Source organism: Saccostrea cucullata, unplaced genomic scaffold (assembly GCF_032062105.1).
Source record: "Saccostrea cucullata isolate Sc308-1 unplaced genomic scaffold, CSIRO_AGI_Scuc_v1 ctg1044, whole genome shotgun sequence".
Classification (NCBI taxonomy): Eukaryota; Metazoa; Mollusca; class Bivalvia; order Ostreida; family Ostreidae; genus Saccostrea; species Saccostrea cuccullata.
The window spans coordinates 22,941-43,362 of NW_026938158.1; the positions used below are offsets into that span (position 1 = coordinate 22,941).

Below are 20,422 nucleotides of genomic sequence, written 5' to 3' on the forward strand. Positions count from 1 at the left end.
ACCATTTTGACATTTATTGAAATATAGGATCAAAGTCTTACATGTAAAATTTAAGCATGTATTGACTTTTCTCTAGCTCTAAGACTTATAACAGTGATGATTTGATTTAATATCTTGATCCCGATTTGTCGAAAAGATTTGGACATAGTGCTTCAATTATTTTAAAGTTTTGATACAACGAATTCATTCATTGTACTTGTAAGTGAGTTTTCTGGTGCGACACTGTTTTATCGGCTTCAAAACTAAGGTTGTGATTTCCAAATCAGATTAATGATATCAAGTAATATCTTTTAACATCGGTGACTATTTAATCCATTCTTTTACATCTCAGAAGTATTTTTATTATTACAGGGAAAATATGCATTGTACATGTATCTGTAATAAACAGGATTATAGAAATTTTCCATATGATACAACACAATCTTAGTAAGTGAAGGCAAATATTTTATCAAGGGTGTGATCTATTTATCAATATGGTTTTCAGCATCTTGCTCTACCTGTAATGACTTCCTCCAAGTTCAAATATTTAAATTTTAAATTTTGCAAACATGGTTATAAAATTCTCTAAAAGCCAAATAGTTTAGGCACAAAATGCTTATATATTTCCTTTCATTTGTAAAGTGTACACTGAATGAGATGTGGAATGTTAGAATTAAAGTATTAAATATGTTTTGGACTTATGTATGCTTATGCAGATAAATTTGAATTCAACTAGGGAAGGTAAATGTCATACTTATTGGGTTTGCAATCTAATGCAAGAGTATAAATTTGACAATTTTAATGAAGGGTATAAGTAACCCAAGAAGAATTGGACAGGTAAACATCACCTGTTGGGTTTTATTCTAATGTTGGGATGTAATATCCAAGAAGAGTTGAACCAATGTCCAATACCTATTGGGTTTTCTTCCTTATGAAAAAAAGTTGAGTAACCCAAGAAGAATGTCCAATACCTTTTAGTTTATATTCTATTGAAGGGATGAAGATATCCAAGAGGAATTGGACAGGTGTCCATTACATGTTGGGTAGTATTCTGATGAGGGGATTCTCAAGAAACCCAAGAATTAGACAAGTGTCCATTGCCTGTTGGGTGGGATGTAGATATCCAAGAGGAATTGGACGGATGTCCATTACCTGTTGGATGGTATTCTAATGAAACAATTCAAGAAACCCAAGAAGAATTGGACAAGTGTCCATTACTTGTTGGGTGAGATGTAGATATCCAAGAGGAGTTGGACAGCTGTCCATTACCTGTTGGGTGGTATTCTGATGAAACAATTCAAGAAACCCAAGAAGAATTGGACAAGTGTCCATTACCTGTTGGGTGGGATGTAGATATCCAAGAGGAGTTGGACAGGTGTCCATTACCTGTTGGGTTGTATTTTATGAGGAGATTCAAGAAACCCAAGAATTAGACAAGTGTCCATTGCCTGTTGGGTGGGATGTAGATATCCAAGAGGAGTTGAACAGATGTCCATTACCTGTTGGGTGGTATTCTGATGAAACAATTCAAGAAACCCAAGAAGAATTGGACAAGTGTCCATTACCTGTTGGGTGGGATGTAGATATCCAAGAGGAGTTGGACAGGTGTCCATTACCTGTTGGGTTGTATTTTGATGAGGAGATTCAAGAAACCCAAATAGAATTGGACAATGTACACATGTTCAATTGTTCTTGGGTAGTTTAATCCCTTCGTCAAAATACAACCCAACAGGTATAGGACACCTGTCCAATGCCTGTTGGATACCTTCATTCAGTCCAACATGTAATGGGCATTTGCTTATTATTAATTGGTCATGACTCAAAAAGGTTTCTCCTTAAATACTTAATTTTGTTATTCAAGAAAGGTTGAACAGAGTCTGAGATGTGTTGAGTTGTGTTTTCACAATTCAGTTTTTTTGCACTTAGGTATTCATATATTTTAATATTAGTTATTCTGAAATATACAGGTGTATATCTTTATTGCTAAGAACAAATTAGTAAGGTGTTACAATAAAAGAGCTACAGTACCGACCGGACACAACCTAACACCAGAGCGAACCCGGAGCGGACCCCAGGTTCGCTTCCCGGGTTCGCTCGGGGTCCGCTTCGGGTTCGCTTTCAGAAATTTGGGGACCGCTCCGGGTGCGCTTTGGGTGCGCTACGGGTTCGCTCCGCGTTCGCTCGGGGTCAGCTCTGGGTCCGCTATAGCGAACCCGGTGTTCGCTTCCTGGGACCGCTTTACGCACTGATGCGTGAAGCGGACCCCGCTTTAATCTCACCGCCAGTAAGCCCCGCCCCTTGTATATTCCAATACAGTAATGGTATTGTGGATCGATCATTGTTGTTTATGCGACGATGCGGACATGTACACTGAACATTTAAACAGTGATATAATGGAGAACATTGATAATTTTTTCTTAAATTCAACTGTACATTCGACATAGATTTACATGTACATGAATAATTATTTCCTTGATTTCTCGATCCCGAGAAATTCAAACTAATTTTACAGCGGGTTATAAGGCATTTATTTTTCTTAAGTTATAACCAGAAAACAAAAAAGAGTGTTAAATTGATTTCAGTATCGAATGGTGTACAAGTGAAACTGAATAACTAAATATCTTTTAAATTCATGCTTATATAGTTAAAAAAGCATTAATTTGTTATTCCTTACGTTTTGCTAAATCGTAGTTTAAATGTTTGCTAAACACCTGAATTATGATATCGCATCTATAAGTTACATGCAACCTTTTGTACATCTGGTATATTTACATTTCATTTATTATTATTGTAGTTACACATTAAAAGTTCGTAAAAATATGAACGTGAATTAGACCCAATGCCTGCTGATACACGTGTACTTAAAAAGATTATTCTTTCAATTAAGTGTAACTCTACAGTTATTTTGCGTTACTAACTCTCGAACAACCCACATAACTATGTATTGCTTACGCCTTTATTAATTATTTTTTCCCAATAATTAGTCCTAAAACATTTTAAAATGTATAATAGATCATAATTCATATGTTAAAATATCCCATCTATATTATTTTTATCTGATTATTCTTTGTCAAGTATAGTTACGCCATTTTGAAAGAATGAAACAATGTACGATTTACTAAATGCTGTGATTAATTAGCGTAATTAATTCGTTCAATTATGTAAATCGCACTTCACCTGAGTATACCCTGATAAACCAGACTTATTTCAGAGCGGTCCGGATTTCTTTCTTAAATAGTGTTTATATATATTTCCAATTCAACATGTAACTATGTAAATATATAGTGTTTATAGTGCTAGTTGTTTTTGGTTTCTCTTTTTCCTTTGATCTTATGACTTTTTAACTTTTTTTCTTTGTCCCGCGGAAGGGACAGAGCGTCCCGAAAACTGTTGGTGATTCTTAGTGCTTTATATACATTTTCCTATACATGTATATTAAAAAATAATAGCTGCAGCAGGCTTATAGAAAACAATTTGAGTACAATATTGGGAGGAGGACTCATAGAAATTTAAGTAAGTCATCAGGCTTTATTATTAAAATCAAGTCTAATAATGATAGTTTACAGTTATGATCTCTCTCGTCTCGATGTTTCCTGTATCTATTTATATTTAAATATTGGGCTAGTTAATATTCCTAAACTGTTAGTATCTTGAGAAAATGAAATTTTACAATAATTGTCGAAGACCAACTATTTCTTTTCTCCTCTTTTTGTCAGTAAAATATTAATTGCAATATCAATTGATTTCCATTTTTATGCATTGACTGATGTATTTACCCAATTTATTTACCAAATGGACTTTCATTACTGGTATAAAAAACTAAAGGAAATAAAAACGTAAATTTTCATGTGTAATTCTACGTGGAAAATTAAAACATATAATTAATTAATTGCTTTAATAAAATAAAGGAAGTAAATATATAAATATAAAATACAACCCGGAGAATGAAAATAAATAATATCAAATCGTATTTTAATCATCATAATAGATTTACACAGCACATTAACACGGTTTGTTTGTATGTAGTATTTTGATTTATATCAAATTAAATCAACACGTTCGATCTTATATCCCAATCGACAGATCAATATGCTATTTTGATTGGTTGACCTGATTGGTTAATCGCTAATCCTGATTGACAGCTCCGTAAAGAAATACCGAACCCGCGTTCGCTCGCTGGGACCGCTACTGAATTTGGGGTTCGCTCTCTGGGTCCGCCTCGGGTTCGCTCGGGGTCCGCTACGGGTTCGCTTTGGGTGCACTACGGGTTCGCTCCGGGTCAGCCCTAGTGGACCCCGAGCGAACCCGGAGCGGACCCAGAGAGCGAACCCGGGGTCCGCTCCGGGTTCGCTTTCTGTTAGGTTGTGTCCGGTCGGTACTGTATATCACAGAAATTGACAAAAATATGGGTTCAAAACCAAAGGTTTTCAGTCTTGCCTGAATTTACCAGCAAATATTAAATATATAATAAATTTGAAATGAATCAAAAACAATAAGAAAAAACCCAATAAAATACGGACACGAGGATTAATATCCAATAAGATTTGAACAGTAACTACCCAAATAATGCTCTCTCGTGTGTACACTTTTTTTGTATCCAATAAGCAGTATCCAATAGGACTTGGACTTGATGTACCCAATATATAACCAAATGTGTGTCTGTCCGTCTGTCTGTCTGTCTGTCTGTTAACTTTTCACATTTTTGACTTCTTCTCAAGAACCGCTGGGCCAATTTCAACCAAACTTGCCATAAAGCATACTTGGATGAAGGGGATTCAAGTTTGTTCAAATGAAGGGCCACACCCTTATTCAAGGGAAGATAATTGGGAATTAATGAAAATTTGGTGGTATGTTTTAAAAATTTTCTTCTCAAGAACCACTGCGCCAGGAATGATGAAACTTATGGGAAAACATCCTCAGGTAGTGTAGATTCAAGTTGGTTCAAATCATGACCCCTGGGGGTAGGGCGGAGCCAAAATGGCCGACCAAAGTTTTACATAGAAATATATTGGAAAATTATTTAAAAATCTTCTTCTCAAGAATAGCAAAACCATAATTGATTATATTTATATGGAAGCATCTTCAGGTATTGTAGATTCACATTAGTTCAAATCATTACCCCCGGGGGTAGGGCGGGGCCAAAATGGCTGACCAAAGTTTTACATAGAAATATCTAGGAAAATTCTTTAAAAATCTTCTTCTCAAGAATAAGAAAGCCATAATTGATATTATTATATAGTCTATTTATAGTCCCTATATAATCTATACAAACGCAAACAGTTCATAACACTACATATTCACCGGATTTTAGGCCGTATTCACCGGAGGGTCAATGCACGTGCAACGGCATTGTGACGTCACAATCAAAACATCGAACAACGTTGTAAACAATGGTTGCAACGGCCGCAGCGAGCTACGTATCTGAGCAGGAAAACAAATATTTAAACCTATTTCAGGATTATTTTATAACATTTGGACGTCTTACACATAGCAGACCTCGGAAAGGAAAACACAGAGGTTACAAACAGTAATCTGGAGATTTTTTTCATTTTCAACACTGGAAGATCGCAAATGAAAATGGTGTCGTCATACAGCCTTCAATGTCTTATCTATTCAAATCCCGACTATATAATAAAACAATTATGGACTCTTTTGGTGTTGAATATGGTTTGTTATTCACCAGAAAAATATCCATATTGACCTCGGCTTCGCCTCGGTCAATATGAATATTTTTTTGGTGAATAACAAACCATATTCAACACCAAAAGAGTCCATAATTGTATAATATTTATATGGAAGCATCCTCAGGTAGTGTAGATTCATGTTTGTTCAAATCATGATCCCCGGGGGTAGGGCGGGGCCTAAATGGCCGATCAAATGTTTACATAGAAATATATAGGAATTTTTTAAATAAATCTTTTTCTCAAGAATTGCAAAGCCATGATTGATCATATTTATATGGAAGCACCCTCAGGTTGTGTAGATTTACATTTGTTCAAATTATGACCCCCGGGGGTAGGGCGGTGCCACAATGGCCAATCAAAGTTTTGCATAGTTATATATAGGAATTTTTTTAAAAAATCATTTTCTCAAGAATAGCAAAGCCATGATTGGTCATGGGACTACTTTTGGATTTAAACTTTTCAATAATTAACCAATTTCTACTTTTTCCTAGCCACAGTGCTCAGGTGAGCGATGTGGTCCATAGGCCTCTTTTTTTTTTTTTTGATCTTGAGCTCGACACTTTGAAGTGAAAGTTGCAGGTCTTTCGGACGAGTCCTTTAGAAGCAAAGCCCCGTTTCACGGCAAGCGTTTGCGAAAAAAAGATCCCTTACTGCTCAATGACTTTGAGTGCCAAGTAAAGGTCAGCATTTGAAACCCTTCGCCGATATACGGTGTCGACTTCTTATGATTTTAAAATTCTGGAATCGGACTTGAAATAACGTACAATTAACCAACCATTTTTAGTATATGATTTTATACTTTCTATTTTTTAAAAGAAAGACATAAAGAACATTAAACTTAAAAACATACTGCATAAATCTACGAAATTTAGTTTTTAACTACAACTTCATCGAAACAACAGAACAATTTCTGTTGTAATTTAATCTTCATAGCTCTACTCTAAAGATTCCGGTCCTACCCCACGAGTTATATGTTTAAGGTAAAAAAACTTCTTAGATCGTTTTAAAATATTTAAAATTAGAATATTGGAGGTCTTGAATTACATTTCTTTCAAGTTAAAACTTTTCAAACCAGAATCAAATCAACCAATGTAAAATAACAATCAAAATATTAATTATTTTACTACCTACAGTAGAGGAAACTCATCCAAGGTAATGATCTAATCATTTTCAAAAAAATGTATATCCCTGAAACAAGTTTGAATTATAAAAAATAATAATTATATTTATTGTGTATTAAGAAATTCTTTTAGGATTTTTGCTATTTTCTTTTTTTTCTAAATAAAATTTGATTGATTGATTGTATATTGTTTAACGTCCCTCTTGAGAATTTTTCACTCATATGGAGACGTCACCGTATGCCGGTGAAGGGCTTCAAATTTAGACCTATACTCGGCACTCAGGGCCATTGAGCAGTGAGGGTTCTTTATCGTTCCAGCGCCTACCGTGACACGGGACCTACGTTTTTAAGGTCATATCCGAAAGACCCGTGACTTTCACTTCTAGTGCCGAGCGCTTGGCGAAGGAACAGTCACTACCTTTGTTTACGTCTTAGGTATGACGCGGCGCCGCGAACGAGAATCGAACCCGGGCCTCCCGATCACGAAGCCAACGCAAATAAAATTTGAAAAAGAAAAAAAATGAAAACGATTTATATATGTACATTGTCTAAATAATTGTCACTTCAGAAATCTCCGGGAGAATGTACAGTATGATGTTATATACATGTAACTGAAATTTAATTACATGTGATGTTTAATTATCATAGACTTAAATTTACTGGTCATAAATTTCCAAGTAATTCTAAAATTAAATGACAAATGGTCACAATATCAGTACACCAGCTGCGAGTTTATATTTCTTCATATTCATTGAGGATAAAGTCAATTGATATTATAATGCTATGCTTGGAATTATCAAAATTTAGAAAGTAAATTAAAATTTGTGCATGATCAGGAAATTATTTTTCTATAATATTTCAGCCGTTTTTCATTCATATCTACCTGTAAACTATCTTTTCAAAATCTTTTCAAAATCTATTTTTTTTTTATCGTTGATGAGAAAACTCATAATTTATATAATATACATAATATAACTTAACAATTGTAGAATCAAAGTCAACATTAAGTATTTGAAATATTCACCTCCCTTTCTCCTTTCTGGTAATGAAATGTCCAGTGAATAAAAATCACGAGATGTAAAAGATAAAAAAGTTTTATTCTCCATATATCAACATGCAGCATATGTTCGAAATATGATATTTTTACAAAGTCACGCTAATCGGCAATCATATTAAAAATTGTTTTGAGTCCAACAGGTTTGGTTTGATTTCTGAGATTTTTTTATTATAGTCTATTCGATTGTTTATTTCTTACGTGTTTCAAGAGAATGTCGGCACATATTGAACGTATTCATATTGATTATCTTTATAACTAGGAATACATGGACAAATTCCAAAATCGTCTAGAAATGCAAATCTAATAAAGTGAATCTGCTGATAAATGATAAAAATGTGTGATTGTACTTCAGATTTAATCTATTAAACAATTGAAAGTTGCATCGTAAAAAGGGGGGGGGGGGGTATTTTGATATCAAAATAAACTAACAACAACTCAAGTGCCGAAATCTTAACGAGCAATTACAAAAGTTAATTTGCAAATATGTTGATAAGTATTTAAATTATTTTTAGCTTTATAACCAGAAAGTTTACCAAGCTGGAATAATGAACTGCAAATGCATTATTAAATATTTGTTTTTAAAAACCTACATCGTCACAATGCCAGCGTCATGAGTACCGTTGAGTACCTTACCGATGAAATCCTGGCATATTTCATTCAATATTCTTGGGCTGACTGAAGCGACACCTTTCCGAAAAATTACAAATTCTGCTTGTTTTTCTTACCCCTCAGCAAATCGCATGAAGCCATTTTATAATAAACAACTTGTAACACGTGCATTTGAGGGTCAATTGAATCTTTTTGGTACACATTACCTAACTGTTTATGTTAGCTTTAACTTGATTGGTGTTTCTAAATGGGAGGAAAATGCGTACATATTTTGAAAGAACATATGTCAGGGATCAAACGGCAAGGTGTTGACTCAGGACCCAGACGTTGTGAGGATGAAAAACTTAGTAAGGTACATGTGCTTACTGCTTCAGAATCTTTGGAGGTGTTGTATTCTACACTTTTGACTGTAAAAACTCAAAAGAGCCAACGACTTTAATTTAAAAAATGAGTTGTGTATTCAGTTTTGTTTTGTTTTACAGCTATGTTTTCTGAACTTTTCGTATAAAACGTGAAACGTGAAGATTGTACCATCAGTGTTCATTCCCCACAGTCCACTGAAGCAGTGCGAGTCAGGGGCAGAGCATATAATAAAAATGATAACATATGTTAAACCAGGTCAATTAAGGAGTAGGGAGTCCCTCTTGACCGCGGTTTTACCTGTAGTGTGCTTCCCTATTAGGTAAATAGAAAAATCAGTGGACAATTTAGAGCGAATCTATAATATCCATAGGCGTTGCATGAACAACGTCCGTCAAAACTCTAAATGACATTTTTTTTTTTGCTGACAAGGTCTTAATATCGACCATAGAATTAGCAAAAGTTGTCTTCAAACCAGACATTTGATATCCTTATTTCAACGAATTGATTTCCAAAGCTTGTCTCGTTTCAGAACATATTCAACAAGTATTAATTTTTCGACTAAATAAAAACCTCTCTAGACCCAAAACCCACCCTTAACAAAATTACTAGATCTGCTCTAATGTAGTATGAAAATAGTATGCAACTTCCGTCATGAATAATTTCACTGTGATTGCTTGAATTTTTTCAAGTTTAATATGTGTCAAAATGATCAAGGTTCATTTAAAAATGTAGTTTCTAAAATAATGTTTGGAAATTGAATTTGACGTACGCGACCTCATTAATATTAAAATTTCAATAAGTAACGTGAACGTTCCTTTGAAGTAGCATTATACTAAAAATAATGCTCATAAAATTCATCTCATTGCAGATGAACACTAAGTAGATTACGAAATATATTTAAGCGAATGAAATTTAAGCGGGCTACAATTAAAACGCCAAAATAAGTTAAAAATTTATAACACCCCGCTTAAATAACCAGTTATACGGTATAATATCTAATAAAGTCAAACAAAGGATACAAAGTGCAACATTTAATAATGAAAAAATGATAATTTATATTCTTGTCAGGTAATAAAGAAATATCAACTTAAAATACTATTCTTTCAAACATCTTACAAAGTCTGTTTAAATTCTATGCATTTTATAATAATTTGGATGTCTTTAGGAAATTAAACCATTATTTTTAAAGTTTTTTCATGTGTGAGAAGAAGGAGTATGAATCTTAAGACATTTCCCATATTCAAAATTTGACATTTACCTCTAGTGTATGCAGTTTATACCATTCATTAAAGTGCAATTTCTTTACAGTTGTTGAAAGATATATAAATATGGCACCTGATCCCACATCTGATGTTTTGGAGGTCCGTCTTTGCTCTGCTCGTATGTTGTAATGTTTTATGGTCTTTCGATCTTGAATGCTGTTAGTTATCTCCATATGATTCATTAAAATTCATACTGAGGGAAAGTATCTTGCATTTCTTTTCATCCATACTATACATGTATACTATAGTTAATATAGTGTATATAATAATTGTTACCATCATGTTATTTTTTTATTATTATTTCTGTTACAACAATTTCACGAACAACAAGAAGTATGTATGGGACAAGAACGTTTTGTAGTCGAAAAACATGTGACAAATCTTTGTTTTCAATATGCAAGCCATGCGACATTTTTGTCATGATTATTTTTGTACTGGTTCTATCAATATGATAAATTTTGTCTGTTCCCTAAACAAGTTTATTTCATTTGTTGTAGTTTAAAAAAAATTCAAAGGATTAAAACGAAATACAAATACACTTGGCAATGTTACTCATATATATCAGTAACAAAGCATCATCTGTAAACATCTTACAGCATATTAATACGGGTTTTACGTAAGCACGTGACCAACTCGTTTTAATATCCCAAAGATGTTTTCAGATGAAACTTCTTTAAACAACAACTCGTTCGCAAATAGTGTTGTTCACTTTAAATCCACATGGAAAGTCATCCCAAGCGTAATCAAATGGTGAATAAAGGACTAAGCAGAAATCCGTTCCTCCGTAATCAGGTTTGTCAGGGCCCCAGTCAGTGAAACTAATGTTCTTCAGTGTTGAATACCATATCCAGCTTCCCTCTTCGAAGACCTCCGTTCCTCCCAAGAAAAGAAGTGGACCTTAAAATATATAGATTACATACATATTCTTATGAAATACCCTATCTGAAAAAAATTATATAAATATTTAAAATAGTTAATTATTTTTTTTTAAAATGACCGATACCCAGGCTAGATGTTCGAGCAAGATTCTTTAAGAACATGTTTTCTTCTGTATCCTCTACCTCAACCAACCGTGCACCAACTGCGGCACATTCGATCTGAAAAACAAAGAAGTTTTAGCATCACAAAGATAGTATTTTGTTAAATATCTATGTTGGATTGATCTTATTTTCCATCGACATCGATATCTATATGTCTATGTTTGCAACATCAAAATTCAACTTTCAACAAAGATGTAAGATTTATTGGATCTGGGAGATATTACAAAATTTATAGCTAAATTTATCTGATGTAAGATTGACTTGAGGATGTTGAATAACATGGCATGTATAGATATTACAGTGTGTTATATTACCAAGCCTTTCTGACAATACATCAAACTTTACATTTAAAAAGTCTAAAGTAATGAGCAAAAATATTCATGTAGTGCATGCTCTTCGGGGATAAGGATCGAAAAATTATTACTATCGTAAATGAAAATTTCTTACTTTAACTTGTTCTAAATGCTTATTTTATATGACATTTACTAGAAGCATGCACAAAAGAGAATAGCTGAAAATGCTTTTTGGTTTCTCTTTCTTTGAAGTTTGTGGAACTATATCCATCTTCCATCAATCTATTGGAATTTCCATGGAAACTCAAACTAGAGAATATAAGTATATTTTTAAGCTGGTGTTTTGTATGAATTTTAGAATTTTATTTTTTTATTATGTACATCCAATGTATCTTTTTATTTCAAGTCATAGATTTACTTGATATAAATGAATTCTAAAGTGCCTTGCTGAAATGACGTTTTACACGTACTGGTACACGTGCAGTTCGGTTGCACTGAAGTTACGTAGAACGTGACGTCATAATATAAGAAGCGTTTTAACCATTGTGACGTAATGACAGCCAAGTCCGTTTAGGTCTATGTCGGTGCATTCGCTTTGTGTGATTATATAATATAACTATTATGGACTTCAGTGAACGGCCAAAATATGGTTATAAGGACTCATGACAATGGATATTGACCTCAGACACAGAAAATGATAGCGACCTCGCAGGCTCGGTCGCTATCACTTTCTGTGTCTGAGGTCAATATCCATTGTCATGAGTCTTTATAACCACATATCGACCTACACTGAAGTCCATAATTGTATATTAATTTACAGAAACAACAAATGACGTACATGTATATGTTCAGAAGCGAACATTTAAATATATTTAATGACACAGTCACATACAGACATACACACACTTACATACAGAGTGAGACACACACCTACAATATTACACGTGGAAGGGGGGGGGGTGAAATAAATATCAGTTAGACTTGTTACATACATTACATGTTTTATCATGTCCAGATATCTGAGGCCCCTGAAAAGCTGGTCACTCAGTCACGGTTCAGTGATATATATATATATATATATATATATATATATATATATATATATATATATATATATATATAATATATATATATATATATATATATATATATATATATATATATATATATATATATATATATATATATATATATATATATATATATATATATATATATATAATGTGAAACAGTCGGTAACGAAAAGAGTAACTGTGTTCCTCTTTAAATGGCAGGAGAAAAAATTACTATAGAATTCGAAACTTACAACAGTTGCGAGGTCATTACAAATAAACACACAGATAAACACAAATTAATGCATAATAACCAACTTGAACACGCATCGTTCATTCAACATTACTATTCGACTTCAGAAAGCAGTCAGGTGTAACGAATCCGAAGGGAATACCCCCGTGCTGATACTGGAGACAGAAGAACTAATATAGCGTTCGACTATTTACAGGACGCGATCAGCTTTAAGTTACATATTTAAATTCCTTCATATTTGCCACAAAAGATCCACCTGTGAATTGAAAGAAATGCTTCATGCTAAGTTCAAAATAAGGAATAAAAATTCCAATAACACAATGCACTGCAGGTTAACATGAAATGGAAATATTAATCAGATACAATTTTTTTTTAAATCAATAAAAATAGTACCAAAAATGTAAAAATTATTCGACCTTAAATTAAGGTAAATTAGTATTCGTCACTTTCCTTCAATGTTTTGCATGCATAATCAGTTTACAAAAAAGTTATGCATATCAATTATTAAAAATGTATATAGCAACAGGCACCATTCGCGGTAGCTTTGAGAAAGGGTGCTTGCTTTGTGATACGGTCCCGTGTTTGATTTTCGTTGTTCTTGTCGCGTCAAACCTTAAAGGCAAAAACAGATAGAGACTGTATCTTCGCCAAACACCACGCACCAGAAATGAAAGTCACAGGTAAAAAGTCTTACGGATGGGACGTAAGAAACCGAGGTCCATTTAAACAGCAAAGGCGTTTCCATGATAAAGAACCCTAACTGTTCGAAGGTCCTGAGTACCAAGTAAAGTAACAAAATAAAACAAACACTCTGTCAAACAATGAAATAAATACAGGAACAATGTAGATGGGAAAAAGTGTAGTACAATATTTCTGAAGACGATTGTTTAATGGGCAATATAATATCCATGCTAGCCAACACCCAAATTTGTGTTCGTAAATATGATGTTCCATACATAAATCTTACCGCAAATGGCTTTTTGATTATGAATTTGAGTAAAATATCTGTTTTGTGCAAAGTTCTTTAAATTATCTGTCTTTCATATATCTCAAATAAAATATAGGCATATTCCGACAAAATGTATTGCGTTGCAAATGTTTGACAGATATACTGCTGACACCGTGCGACTCTGACAGAAAAAAATAAATAATTAATGTAAAACTGAATATTATTTTGCGAACATTACTAAAATATTGATGAATAGAAATATTATGGAGGGATTCACAATGGAGCGATAAATAATCAACCAATTTTTTGTTCTATATCTGAATGCTTTATTCAATCATGAAAATAAAACAAGACCTCTGCAAATTCTTGGATCGTTTTAGGTAGGATAATCAATTTCAAAATCGGTGACTTCGTGTTCTGTTGCAGGTGTGGAAACGCGTAGTTATTGTGTGCAGAATTTTAAGCAATTCTGATAAGAAAAAATCAACGAAATTTCGGTACAAAATGTGGAAAAGCAAATATCACAATTAGCAGATAAAACTTCAATTCCGTTAGATTGTTGAAAAGAATCATGAGCAGAGGTAGCAAAACATTTAACAAATTTTCAGAAATGTATGTATAAATCTTTCAAAATCCAATGCAGTTTAGGTCGGTTCCAAAAAAAATAGTCAAGAAGAAATAAGTCATGAGTACAAAGTTAATCGGAAATGTACAAGATTTACCTTACTTGGAATTCATTACGGTGTTGAATTGAATGAAATTAAAAGATGTAAATATGAACCAAAATTATGACAAATAAACCCACCATTAGTCAGTGGAGAACGAGATATCTAACGCCTAGTGGGATGATAACTCTTCTGAAAACTCTTGTTTTACTTCTTCTGAATCATGTACTAATGGCATTCCCTAACCCGTCAGAAAACTTAAGAAAAATAACTTGATTTTTTCTTCATTTGTATCGAATGGCACTCGTACATTAAGGAAAGGTGTTTTAGTAATAATAAAAATAGAAAATGAACTAAAAAAAATGATAAATATAAGATCCTTCACTGCATCTCATAAATTCCCTTCGAAGAGACAGCTCATCCTCTTAAATGAAGATTTTCAAAATATTTTACCAAATAAAGATGGGAAAAAATTATCAAAATGTGGCACTAAATATGTTAAAAAAATTTAGACCTTCAAAAATGAGAATTGAAAGGATGTTTTGAGGCATGGGCTAACTTAAATAATAAACATTGTAATGATTGTCAGATTTGAGGAGATAAACCAGGACTCAATTTCTTAGAATTAACCTAACATTCTAATTCTTTCGTAGTGTATATAAGAAAGCAAAACCGTTTTATGAAATAGCTAGTGCTATTGATCTTGAACCCACTGGGAAAACAAGACGGAATGACACTATATTTATGTACAATCATTTAAGTTATGTTACTTGTTGAATTCGAAAGTTTCCTCCCTACACAATGTGACTTTGACAGGAAAATTTTAATAATTAAGGACATTGGCAATTCTCGGACATCCGGTGAAAAAATGTTTAATTCATAGGTTTTGTCACGTATACAACTGTGACTGAAAGTGATCTCCCGTATAGAATTCTATACACAAAGAAAACCAATAAAGCGTATGTTACAGAGATAAACAAAAGCAATGGATAAATTCATCTCTACAGCAAGAAAGAAAAGTACTCGTGACTTTGTTAAACATTGTGCTCAAAGGACAAACAGTCAACAGATCGTTACATGTACATACAGTATTTACCATAACTAGGGAGGCGCTATTTAGTAAAATCTGGTCAAATGAACCAGAATATAACACGTTAAGTACCATTAAACCTACTCAAGAGTTCTTGAAAAATCTATACGAAAGCCAGCTGGAACCTTGCAAATGGCCTGAATGTGAAACTGCCAATTATTTTCGAACATAAATAAATATTCATAAATAAAAATGTTATGAGATATTCATCATGAAACGATAAATTATGAATCATTTTATTGTTTTCTCTGTGAATGGTTAATCTAATGAGTCGTGAAAATAAAACAATCGGTAAAGAGACTAAGGTTTGGATAGTTTTAGTCGGGATGACAATTATTATCATTTGAAAATCGGAGACTCTGTGTGCCGTGCCACTTGGAGGAAACGCAGTCTCCTGTCCTCATTTAGATTTTATTTAGATGCAGATCTGCAGCGTTAAGGTTTTATACGAGGGCTGTTCGGAAATTATTGAGACAATTACATGAACTCCATAAAGGACGGAGATTATTTTATGAAAATTCAACAACATTATATATAGAACGAATAAAACACTTGAGCAAAATTTCTTATTCCTATAATTAGATAAGTTTCGGTAAAATAATAAACATGCATATGTGTATCAACCTGGAGCAGCATCGCTACGTCATTTTACCGTCACGTCAGTCGGAGATGTTTTCGCATGTAAAGTGATCGGGAAGTATTTAATACTCTTACTTCTTTGTTATTACACATAAAGTTACAACTATGAAACAGTATCTTTTCTTATATTATTCTTTTAAAATGTATGCTGTTGCTACCCCTGTAAACAATTTAATTTTTTGGAAAATGATGACTTAGAATCATGCAGTGCAGAATTATGCAATGCGGGTTTCATACCGTAACATTATTAATACCGTACGTAATAACTCATGGTCGTCCAGAGCTTTCAAATTTACTCTGGTTGAATTAATTGTAAAAAAAAAAATGTATATCAATGAAATAACAAACTATAGCACATTATTTTATTCTCGTTGTTGTTGGTTTTGCAGGTCGTTCAGTCTTGAAAAAAGAGTTCTACATTGCGCTACGCAAAATTTTAGGCATACCGGCTGCTCTGCCCTTGACGTCAGAATCCATTTTGTCGTTGTTAGCAGATTTCTCTACCATGCTTGATTTTTTTACGATCTCTGTATTTCTGATCAAAATTCTATCAAAGTTGCACAACATGAATTTGAAATAAAGCTGAAATATTATACACCTAAACTGATTTATTTTCGCTCTTATTATGGATCCACGAAGAGTTAGAACGTTGATGTTGCATATTTTCAATATCTGATTTCGTGACTGCTCCGGATATCCCTACTATTAACGCATTTGTAAATCATTGTAGAGGAAATATTCGTAAAATATTTTTTTGTTTTTATTAGGTATTAGTGTGTGTCAAATGTATATGCAAAATTTTACCGAAATAGTTCATTTGAAAGCAAAATACACGCAATGTCTCAATCATTTTCGAACAGCCCTCGTATATTTATCTTTGACCATAACGCTACAGATCCCTTAAAGCAAAAAAGGTGCAATTTACGGCGCAATATTTTTTGCACACTTTTTGGGAAGAATTTCTCAACCTTCTAGCATTGGTCAATCAACTAACTTTCACTCCCTAATTCTAAACACATTCTGTAGTCAATTTGTATATTTTATCCACCTTACAACTATTTATAGTTGTCTCTACAGGAAATAAACAAGCTTAAAGTGAATTTTAAGCAATGTAACAAATAATTTAAATCAAACGACTTTATCTTTTGTAGGGACGACTATAAAGGGTTGGAAGATGGATAAAATATACAGATTAGTTAAATAATGTTCCTAGAATTAGGGAGTGAAGGGTAGTTAATCGACAGTTGCTTGAAAATCGAATTAAAGTATGCAAAAAAATATTGCGCCGTAAATAACACCTTTTTTGCATCAGGGGATCTGTAGCGTTATGGACAAATGCTAATATAAAAAAAACATAACGCTACAGATCTGCAGCTAGATTTTATTTAAACGATTATTTTTTCTGCACGGATTTTACCACCATTAAACATTGACGTAAAATTAAAAAAGAAAGAAGATATATTCAGGAGCCGAATTTTCAAGGGAATTGATCTGTGGAACTTTAAATTCATTTTGTTTCTCTGACGTCCAGTTTCAAGTTTAGAGAAATATTCTTCGTTGCCGTTCTGCTACGGAGGGGGTACGAGTAGATAATCATTCATAAGTTTACACTTTTTTTAAAACAGAGTTTTCTTGTTATCTGAACGTTAAAATAAGACAAAACTACAAATTCTTACAGAATTTAACAACACAGTTCTTATTGCTTTTATTTAGTTTAGGTAGAGAACGGAAGAAAAGCACACATATATGCTACCTCCCTAGAAAATTTCTTCTGCATACGCTACACATCACACGTTCTCGGGGTGCGTTAACAGAGTGTTGAGGGAGGTTCATGTTTCAAAGAAAGTGCCTTCCATCAGCCAAGTACCTTACACAAGATGTCTCGACACTGTGTGATGTCATTATGTTGTTTTGAGTTCCGTCAATGCATTCAAAACATGGCTGAAGTAAAATAATTCCTTAATTTTCTTCAATTCGGGCATTTCTGCATTAAACAGGGGGCTAATTTATTTTTATGAGATGACAAACTATGTGCAAACTTTCTTAGATAGCAAAATTACGAGCATTTCCGGCTGCGGTATGTTTGTGTACAGTGGTGATGAGGCTTTCACGCAAAGGAGGGAGCGAATCTCAGGCATTTCAAATCAATAAAAACGATGGAAATTAATTTCAAATAAGTTAAACTATCATTAAATAAAGTATTCATATGCAACTAATATATTCACAAGGAACCGTGAAATTTCCGATATACGTTTGTACAGCTCTCACTTGATATTTTTAAAGATAAATTAATTCTAAATAAAATAATTATAAATTCTATAGATAAAATAGAAAAAGAAAGAACGCTGGCAAAATACCCGGGTATCAGATACCATCAGCAGAACTGAATTAAATTTATGAATGAAACTTCATGATCTTCCATATCAATTGTTAATTTTATATCTGCACATTTTATGAAATTTTCAGCACTATTATCCCAGCCGTCTGCGAGGAATATCATGGACAAAATTTTTGGGCGTACAATAGCAGAATTCATTCGGGTTATATAACTACCACAAGGCTAAAATGCATCACATATTTACCATTTTTTCATACAAACATGGGGAAGAATTAGGCTACGACCAATCAATTAAATACCAGTGCTAAAAGAATCATCCAGTAATAGATATACATACTTGGGCCTCAATCCAGTTTGCGCTTCTTTTCAGAATAAGGTACTGGGAATTCCTGAAAGGAATCCACTTAGGTGTGTCTGTAATGAAGCCCACAAAATCATTTATCCTCTTGCAGATCTTAAATTTTATATCTACATTTATATGGTACATTTCCAGTAAAGAGATACTTCAGAATCATATTAAAATAATGTCATTTTCTATTACACGTATTCAGGTTTTGAGAGATTTTGTCCGTTCAAGAAGCTGTCAATAAGATGATTAAATTTCAGTGTTTTGTCTTTCTGCTTAATTTATTAAAAATCTGGTCTATAATTACTTTCTTACAAAAATGATATCAAAATGGTATAGTTGTGTTAACGTTAAGATCTAGTAAATGACTTTAAATTCATTTTATGGTGCTAAATCCATTATGACGTCACAATCATTTCCAACTTTCTTTTTCCCGTACTTTACGACTTTAGCAGAATTATGTAGAAAATAAGGTATTTTCATGGCATTCAATGCGAAATTATTTGAAAAGTAATACCTATATTAAATTTGTTATCATTCTAAAGAAGACGCCATGAACATACACATTACCGTTTTTTGAGAGGCTGTAGGCAATCTGGATACATTTCATTTGTCGAATAGAAAAAAACACTTCCATGTTCAAGACTGGTTTTCTCAATTTTTCATTGAAAATGACAATTTTAATTACGGTTTTTCATCTTGTTTACCTACAAATTATGACCCGAAATGCCTTAGTTGACCAAACTAAAGTTATAAACATCATTAACGGAATTTATTCCTCAAATATGATAAATCTGTAGGCACCTTTCATTTACTATATCTTGACCTTAAGCTATGAATCCCCAAATGATTATAATGATAATAGAAAAAATATATAGATGACATGAATTGCTAATATAAATACCTGAATGATTTTTGGAAAACTGGACATATCCAGGTGAAGGCGTTAGGTCACCGTTCCCCACCTGGCCAGCACAAACACACTCTGAAGGTCGTTATTGTAAAACACAGAGAGAGTGTCAGAATAATGGAGGCATGATGCCAAACACCTAGAAACACTCGCAGTTCCTAGAAATTCTTGTAGAACATTTTCTGTGGAATATTTGTTCGTGTTTTCTATTACATTTTTAAAACTTGCAGTGGTTTTAAACGTTTCAGCTATAATTGACTGGATAAATACTACATATAAAACAAACAGCAAATGATGTGCATTCATTTCCACGTCTGCAATACTTGTTTAGAATTCTCACCATACATGATAAAGCTTCTCAATCCTTCCTTAACAAAATACTCGGATTATATGTCACTATCGACATTTATTATTAATATCTAACTCACATGACCAGTTGCAATACAAATAATTGCGTATGGAAGTCACAGCATATGCATGCATTCGTTGTAACTAAACGAAATCTGACGCAAGTAAATTTTCTGCCACTTCTAACGAAACAATTCCATAAACATTATCTTATTGTTCTTAATTACTACCCTGTAGTACATGTATGAAGAAATATCACATTGATTAAAATCCTACGGTTAGTAAAGAAGCATTTTTGAATAGGTATCTTTTTTTTACTTTTTTCTCATTATTCAAATAATATTTTATATACTAGAATGGGAAATTCAGAGTTTTCTCTCTCAAAACAAAGCACTTTTTTCAAATCCTGATATTAAACAAATGCA

The 20,422-nt window shown here is 33.0% G+C and overlaps 1 long non-coding RNA gene across 1 annotated transcript; it reads right to left on the reverse strand.

Annotated features, from left to right (window-relative positions):
• Positions 1-10,631: 10,631 nt before the first annotated feature.
• Positions 10,632-19,953, reverse strand: LOC134249522 (uncharacterized). Its single transcript, XR_009988303.1, has 4 exons — positions 19,644-19,953; positions 18,731-18,807; positions 11,078-11,171; positions 10,632-10,971 (listed from the first exon to the last, which is right to left on the reverse strand). It is a non-coding gene; the product is annotated as an uncharacterized LOC134249522 (long non-coding RNA).
• Positions 19,954-20,422: the final 469 nt, after the last annotated feature.